This window comes from Primulina eburnea, chromosome 18 (genome assembly GCF_022965805.1).
Source record: "Primulina eburnea isolate SZY01 chromosome 18, ASM2296580v1, whole genome shotgun sequence".
Classification (NCBI taxonomy): domain Eukaryota; kingdom Viridiplantae; phylum Streptophyta; class Magnoliopsida; order Lamiales; family Gesneriaceae; genus Primulina; species Primulina eburnea.
In genome coordinates, this window is record NC_133118.1 from 31,952,768 (window position 1) to 31,962,816 (window position 10,049).

The following is a 10,049-nucleotide window of genomic DNA, read 5'->3' on the forward strand; positions in this document are numbered from 1 at the left end:
CCGTATTTGTTGGTATGTGACATTATGTCCTATATGTTTTGTTAATAAATCATAGTCGTAATTATGTTTTTTTTTTTTTTTCAATTTTAGTATTTCTTTTAAAAAATCAAGTATTTATATTACTAATATTATTGTTAAATTTTGTAATTGTGTGATTAAAAAAATTTCTCGATATATGCACGTGTGTTTAAAAATATAATTATAAATTTTAGCAATTATATTAGTCATTTAGTTACATATTTTGACGAAAATGGCTAAAATCAGAAGAAGAAAAAGTATGGTTACATTATTATAATTAATTTAACAAAATATACATGATAAAAAATATCACACACCAATACATACAAAAATTTATTTTACATTTTGCCTTTGAAAAATAACTTAGAGTCGTGTTTAACAATATTGATTTATATTATATAAGATCACTTAATAACCATATTATATATATATATATTTATATATATATATATATATATATATATATATATATATATTTATATATAAATATATATTTATATATAAATATATATTTATATATATAATGATCATATAAAAGATGCAAAAAGTAAAAAAAAATAAAGATGCAAAAAAATGTGTACATGAGCATCTAGACTTCATCAATGTTTTGTAAGATAATAAAAAAAAACATTACGTATTATTAATTTGATTTTCAAAAATAAGTAAGATTAAAATGTATATCAACAACATATAAAAAATAAAAATCTTAAACTTGTCATGCAGTAGCATAAATCTTTATTATTATTAATTAGAGAAAAGATTTATGTTCGATCTAAGTGATAAAAACCTCGTCTCGAATGTAACAAAAAAAGAAAAATCATATCGGTTTATATGTTTGTTACCTAATTTTTTTTTTTCAAAAAACAAGCTCGCCAGCTCGGTATATCGGAAAAATAAAAAAGTTTCTACCGTAGTGCATAAGCATAAACATCTCTTAACAGAGAAGATATTTAAGTTCGATCCAAGTGATATCGAAAAAACCTCATCTTGAATGTAGTTTAAAAAAAGAAAAAAGAAGCATATCAATTTATACATTTATGACCTAAAAATTTAGTGTGTGGAGTCAAAGAGCGTGACACTTGATTGAACAAAACACAAAGGTACAATAAATATGAAATGCACGCCTTTTCCAATACCATATATTATCATCACGACTCTTTTATTTAATATCATCTTATCCACTTGCTTTGCTTGCACCATCTATTATATTACGAGTGAGTATCGTGTAAGACTATCTCACGGATCTTAATCTGTGAGACGAGTCAATCCTACCCATATTCACAATAAAAAATAATACTTTTGGCATAAAAAATAATATTTTTTCATGGATGACTCAAATAAGAGATCTGTCTCACAACTACGACCCGTGAGACCGTCTCACACAAATTTTTACCTTATATTATATTGCTTCATTTATTGGTTCACATTATTTTATTTTTTAATATATATATGTGTGTGTATGTGTATATATATATATAGAGTTGGAGAAAAATTTATTATAACTAGATCTCCAAAATAATATCTTATCCCAAATTTGGGATCTTGATGTTGGTGCTAGATGAACTATCGGTCATCGACTTTTTTTATTATATATATTTTGGACATGTACATGTTTAGATAAAATTTTTATTTTCTATTTATTTATGGATGACACATGAGTCTTGCATTATCGTTGTATTATAAAGTTTGTGGAGTTAAGAACCTAGTTACCTAATATCGTTTTAAACTCCAAGGAACTTGTGGGAAATAGGACAAAATTCTCTTGCTTTCCTCCATTGTTGAATAACATAGATAAATATTTATAATATGCTCAAAAGTGACAAATAAAAATTATAGTTATATTCATATTTAAAATGTATTTTTTTTTTCAACAAAACTTAAAGATTTAATTATTCACTTTAATATGGACTGATCAAATCGTCTCATTTTAACTACATGATCAAATCCCATTGATTAAATATGTATATATTGTTGTGTTAAAAAATACAAGCAATCTTGATGTTGATGATCACGGATTTTTTATTATATTTTTAATATATTTATTCAAGTGTTAAATTGTTATATCAAGTTGGAGGCTAAAACTCGAAATCAACCAAGCTGAAAATCTGACGAGCTGCGGTGTTTTGATGATATCTCACTGTTCGATGATGAAATGACAAGACGCTAAAATGAATTAATAGAAAGTCGATTATACACATGTCATATTTCATAACAGCTCAATTAGTTCGAAAATTATATAGGCGAAATATTAATCGCAAGATCGAGCTAACGGAAACGGAAACATCAATCAATGCAGTCTGACCAGTTCTTGTATTTTGGTTATATTTCTTAGCTCGATTATTCAAATTGAATGATTCAGTATATGTTACACAAATAAGATAACGATATACAAATAATCTTCACAACTCAAATTCTAAATCATAAAGAATAAACTGATAAACCACGATGAAATTGTTGGTTCTGGACTAAATCAATAACATATTCCATATTGTTAACTGTATAATATGTCAAACATATCTCTCTCATAAGAACTTGGAATCGAGTTGATTATATAGAAAGCTAATAGAAAATGTATAACTTTCTTTAACATTGTTCGCAACTTAATTAATTAAAAGTTATAATCAAAAGACCAGAACCACTCGATTTGATCAGCTTGACTTGGTTTAGCTCAAGTCAGGCCAAATAGATTGGCCAGGTCAGACCAACATGATCTGATGGCAAAATATATCAGACCTAAGCTGATATGATGGAAGATCATATCAGACCATCAACTGCCCAGTTTCGCAAAACAGCCATAAATATGAATTTGACATTTTCAATGTCAGAATCCGTACACAACATTTTCCAAATTGTCATATTATTGTATCTAACTCACATATCATTTTTGGAGGCCATAGATATAACATATCGAAGATCAAATTCAAGCTTTGAAATGAGATTCAAATCATGTACCTACATGAAAAATTAGCTAGAATGAGAGCAGGCTCAAATGTGAAACATTATACACACACACACATACATACACGGTAAAATTAATCACACACACACACACACACACATATATATATATATATATATGAGATTTGAGATTCAAAATTTAGTCGAATGAATCTTCACACAAAGGCATTGAAGACATTGTCATTGCATAAGAGACGTTAAATATTGTGTAGATTGTGAGGTTGCAGGCTACAATTAAGTGTGCTAGGAGTTTCAATTAAGCAATAGATAAGCATAACTTGAAATGTTTTTTTGTATATATCAAAATCTTCTAATGGATCATTTCTAGGTGAAATAAGGAGTGACATATGAGTTATTAATATCCGAACATTCATAAACAAATTCGTGTCTATTTATTTATCACATCTAATTATTGCCACTGTTTTTAATATGCATTGTTGAAACATTTTATGTGATTTTCAAAAACTCAAAATATTGCATACCAAATGTTTGATAAAAAATGTCAACAAAACATTTTTACACATTCAACATGCATATCTTTTAAATAATTTTCAAAATATTTAATCGATTTTTATGAAAGATTATTTTTAGTGTCTTCCGTTTGGTTTGAAAAGCAAACTCAATTTATTTTATCTGTGTTTAATATTCAATATCCGAACTATTGTAGCTCAACGATTATCCTCCAATCGATCATATCTCACACACAGACACACATATATATAACAAAAAACTCTCATTAGACCGTCTCAATATTAATTTTTTGAGACGGATAACCAATCGACTCACGAAAAAATATTATTTTTATATCGAAAAATATTAGTTTTTACTGTATGTATGGACCGTGTCGATCGATCTGACAAAAAACCTAATTTTTTTAGAGTGGGTCTTATGTGAGACCGTCTCACGTATACTAATATGTAAGACGGGTCAACCTTATTCGTATTCACAATAAAAAGTAAAACTCTTAGCATAAAAATTTATACTTTTTCATGGATGTCCAAATAAGAAATCGGTCTCACAAATTGGACCTGTGAGACCGTCTCACACAAGTTTTTGTCTTTTTTATACAATCGAGGTGGGAGATTTATCTAAATCTAACATAATTAACTAAAATCTCACCCCAACTATGAAGATTTGAATCCGAAAACCTCATAGGTCTTAGAGACAACTTTTACCGATATAATAACATGATAAAATTATTTAATCTCAGATACGTGCCTTATCGCATTACTCAGTTGTTTTCCTTTTGTTTAGAAGGAAAAATTGGCGCATAGAGAAACCGCGATTTCGAAGATAAATATCAAATTCATAGTGAATTGGAAACTTAATATTAAATAAATTATCTCCTCTTGTTTGCTTGGGATTAGCATATCCTTTAATATTATTCTCCACTTGGATAATAAATTAAGTGTACACAAATTCTACAATTGTTTCGACACTTTACTATGTTTAAATACCCGTGGTCAGGAGAACAATTTCAATCCATTTTTCAAATGAACAATATTTTACAATATCCTTAAGGTTTGGCATATAATGGGAACGAGTCAAATTGTGCGGTCTGATCTAAACTTAACTCGAACCCGATTACTTCGAGCATCATCCCAATTAGAGTTTTGTTGTGTTGTGTTATGAGTTATAATTTTTATTCATCATTGATTTATATTTGTTATAAGCATAAGCTTTCGATTCCCCGATCGAGATCGTGAATCGAAATATTTTGTTGAATTACTTAGAGCTCGACTCGAACGATCATGAATATCCCACCCTAGATTGAGTAATTGTTATGAAAGTGTGAACAAAATTTTAAATAATAATTAATGTCTAGACGATATGATGATGTACTTACCAAAATCAACCATTTTTAAAATACTCCCGCTACCATATTTTAGCTTTTAGTATCCTATTATAGTTGTTTTTTTATAGAACTTGTATCAATATGGATATTTTCGGATATGGGGATGGATGCGGACTTAAAAAATACCATTAATACTCTATCCAAATATCTGATTAAATTAATATATATTATTTTTTGTTTATTATATTAATTCTAATATGTTTTTGTTGAATAATATTTGTTTGATGCAGTGAAAAAAATTATTAATATAATGTTATTTTTGTAGGATAATGATGTTACGATAAATTGTTTTAATATTTTGTTATTTTTTCGGTAATATTTAATTTGCTAATTTTTTATTTAACATTTTTACTTATTGTTCTCGATAATTTAGAAAGCATACTCGAAATAATTCAAATTTGAGAAAATGAAATTATAAGTGATAATATGATATTTGAGTATGATATAAAAGTAAAAACTTGTGTGAGACGATGTCACATATCGTATTTTGTGAGATGAATATCTTATTTGGGTCATTTATGAAAAAACATTACTTTTTATGCTAATATTATTACTTTTTTGTGAATATCGATAAGATTAACCCGTCTCACAGATAAAGATTCGTGAGATAATCTTATAAAAGATCTACTCGAGTATAAATACTCAATCATCTGACGTATATGAAGATAAAATAAGATTAAATACCCGATGTGTAATACAATGAAGATGTTGACAAATATAATAAATGAAATAATGACGAATGACATAAAATCTTACCCAAACTCGACTCAATTACATTCTAAATATCCATACTTGATATATTACATGAATGATAACTATGGCGCTAATCGCTTAATTCATCGGATAATATTCTCGATTAGTATATTTACATGGATAATATATCTTTTTTTTAAAATCATATATATATATATATTTATATATGATGGTACAACACTGTTCAAGCGCACGCGTGGTGTACTGTCAAGCATGATACCTTAATTATTATTAAATCAGGAGGGGGCCCTATTACCCTACTTATCCTAAATTTCCAAGATTTCTTCGCATCCCATTGTCCAATGTCCATCATTCATATATATATATATATATATATATATATATATATATATATATATTATGATTATGATTATGATTATGTTCACATATTAAAGTCAAATAAAGAATGACTACGATCCATAAGTTTTGATGAGGTGAAAAGGAAAACAAATAAGCACGACATCATATTTTTTTGGATTTCTCATTTGTTTTGTCTTAGTGCAAATGATGAGCCAAAGATTCGAGAATATCACATATAATTGTTATAAAAAGTTTTGGTATATAGGGGAAGGATTACATTTTTGTTACATGCATATACAATATAATAGTTATAAAAACCGTGAAATTTTCAGCGAAAATATCACTACAACTTTGAATTATGTTGTTTCTTATGTCCGTGTTTCACGTGGTTATCGTAGTGTTGACAGATCACCATTGGTCTTCTTGGAAGAAGAAGTATCTGGATTGGACACATCTCACTAGGCTCTTATTCTTCATCATTTTTACAATCCGATCCGATGAAATTGCCCACATATCTCACACTCATTTTTACCTAGTCGGATAAGTCATGTTTCTTATGTTATTTGGGTTCGATTAATAAATTCTGGTAGATTTATTTTGAATATTGTTCAATATCACATTTCAAAAACCCCATTTCCATTTGATCGAGTGGTCGATTGAGTTTTCGGTATGGATGGATGGATACTCAACCTTGGATTACAAGTTGGATTACCGATTCCAAAGAGGTGAAACTAATGATATGGTTGCATGTGATGATTTGATGTGATTGGATTTGATTTTTGTGTATAAATTAATTAATATGCATATTCTATTTATCAATATAAACAGTGTTTTGTTTGCAAGTGTACACATCTTCTCGAACATTGCAAGTGAGTAGCCCTGCATAAGTTCCAAGACTCGAGTTTATATCATTCGATTATACGACAGATTCGTCTGAAAAAATATTGAACGAAGAAATCAAACTCTTGATTATTGATCAAACAAGTTTGAAAAGTCAGACATTTCACATTTCAAGTTTCCAGAGATGAAAATTGGAAATCTACTATACCTGAAAAATTCATGTAGTGTTCAAGTTTATCTATGATATTTTCAGATTGTTTTTTCTAACACGTATGTCTATCTTTTTTGTATCAGATATCATGTTAAAGTAAGAATATACTGGTTTTTTGTTTTTTAACTTGAGTGAGTCTCATGTGAGACCGTCTCACGGATCTTAATTCATGAGACGGGTCAACCATACCCATATTCACAATAAAAAGTAATACTTTTAGCATAAAAAGTAATACTTTTTCATAGATGATCCAAATAAGCGATCCGTCTCACAAATACGACCTGTGAGACCGTCTCACACAAGTTTTTGCTTTTTAACTAATTCGTGAGACGTTTGATTTTTTTTTTTCTTTCAAAAATTATTTTAATGGATCCAATATGTTGCAAAATGACATGTATAATAATTTAAGCTGTTATGTTTACAAAATCTTATGTTGCTAAATGATATTTGTCGTAAAAAGGACATGGAAATATGGTCCAGGCTGTTTGATTGCTTTAATTTTGGTAGATACAGTTGTCATGATAAATTCATAATAACAAGACAAATGGGAAAAGGATCGTTAGGATTTCATAATTTCTTGTCTAAATCCAAGAGGTCAATTTAGTACTTGATTTTGGAATCTATCTTAAATTGTTTTATTATATACCAAACGAATTCATGAAAATTGTGTTTTATATGATGAACAAAGATACCATAATACTAACAATCACCCCCTAAATAACCTCGATGAACTCTATTTTAAGAAAATGACATCTTCAAGTGTATTTGAAATATACTTGAAGATGACATTTTCTTAAAAAAATAGTTGACCGAGATTATAAAATAAAAAACCCCAATTTACATTTGGGCCCTGAATTCCGAGTATGCTCATCACTTGACATAAAAGATGAAAAATTAGTTGACTACACGTACTGTTTCATCGAACGTGTGAATCAAGTTTTACTAAATATTATACTTTACAGTTATCTTATTCATACATAATATTTATTTTATCATCCATCTCACGAACTAAACGATATCATAATTTTTTATTAATCTCGGCTAAATATGTGTATTCTCTAAGGTTGTTATTAACCTTACAACTTAACCTTTAAATACAAAAGGATAATAGTAAAATGAACATATATTTCAATCGAGTATATGTAGATTTTAAAGCCGAGAGATGTATTTAAGATCGGTACCAATCTCATGAAAAGTATGTGTAGTTTTCGAAGTTAATTGATTTTTTATATATATTTATTATAAATATCAAAAGACATATGTAATTAACTCGATATAAAATGTTATTTTATACTCAAAAGATCATAATTGTTACTTTACTTTATAAGATATTATAATATCATATTCAATCATTTATACCAAAGACTCGATCAATCATTATCTAATTTTGATTTTTTTAACCAATCATAGAAAATCACTATATGATCACTATACAAAATCATTATACGTGATAAGTATATCATCATTCGTTTGATCGAAAATAATGATTTAGAGAGATAAATAAATTGTTATTTAAATATGACAAATAATTTGAAACTTAAACTACGTTGAGAATTTAAAATAACATTTCAATTAAACTGAGTAAAATGAGTTACTATAACACCAAGTTTTTAAGTGAGTTTAACATATCAGTTCGAGTAAATGAAACATCACAAGTAATGACATATGACATGTAAGATGATTGAAAATAAAAAATACAAGAATTTATTTATGTAAGTTCGAAAAACTGAGTTTCTATAGACCCCATTTTTCTATTTCCAGAAAGATTTCACTAAAATATTTTATCGGTACCATCGTTTGTAAAAATATACTACAATTTGGTTCACCAACCATATTGAGCCGAAACTTCTAGTAATTATTTCTTAACTTAATATGTTTAGAAACAGACTTCTGACAGTTACAGATATTTTCACAATACAATGAAGCTCGTGCGTTTTACAAATGATGAGTGAGAACAAAGTGTGGGCAAGATGATCCTTAATCGATCTGATAGAACTCAATGTGTATACAAATCAGCTTATGATAAATCCGCTTGAGAGATGCTGAGTATTTTGATAATGCTGATTATGTTCAATGTAACGATAGTCATCTTCAATTTAGATGCATTATCTTTTATAGATATTGGTTTCTAACATCAATAAATAGAGACGATACTCACAAATATATTGAATAACCAAATTGTGCAGAACGATGTAATGTGCGCTTGTCTTGTTTCCGAAAATAGAAATGACCAATTCGCATTTATTGGATACTAGCTAGAAGGAGTAACCAACACATCTTATATTCTATCTTTGGAAAATATTTGGAGATAACTATATATTGTTCTCAGATAATATTACCAGATTAACATGCGAGCTGATATGTTCTACTACATAATATATGTGAACAACATTCTTCTATTTAAGTTATTGTAGATATTGTTCAGATAATTTTAGTTTGGACAACACGACTTGTTTTGTCCGTTTCATCTTGTATCAGCTTAGTAATTCTTCCAGCGAGTCAGTTCAGTTTAGATGATCTGTATTCATTAATTTTGGCCAAGTCAAATCAATTTAGTTTTTAATTCACGATAACTTTTATTTAAATTTTATCTTAACAATCTACTTTACTTATTTTTTGGAAAAATAATGCGATACGATTATTTGCATAATGTCGAATATTATCGTGAAACGCTTCTATATAAAACCCAGAAGATTTAAACTCGAGGGATCAATAACAATAACCACAAATTAAATAAATAAAATTACAAATGCATTTTTTTGAAAAGTACCAAACTTGACGACGGGTGCCTTTTCGAAGTTGAGTTCATGCTAATATAAGGACAATACACTACCCAAGAGTCCAAAAATTGTTCTGGATATATATGTCATCTATAAAAATATAGGAGTGAGTTTCATGTGAGACCGTCTCACGGATTTTATTATGTGAGACGAGTCAACCCTACCGATATTCACAATAAAAATTAATACTCTTAGTATAAAAAGTAATACTTTTTCATGGATGACCCAAATAAGAGATCCGTCTCACAAACCGTCTTTAGAAAAAAAATTGGACATTCGATATAATATGATGATACTAACTTCATTGATTGCATCTCATCATCTGAGTTTTGGA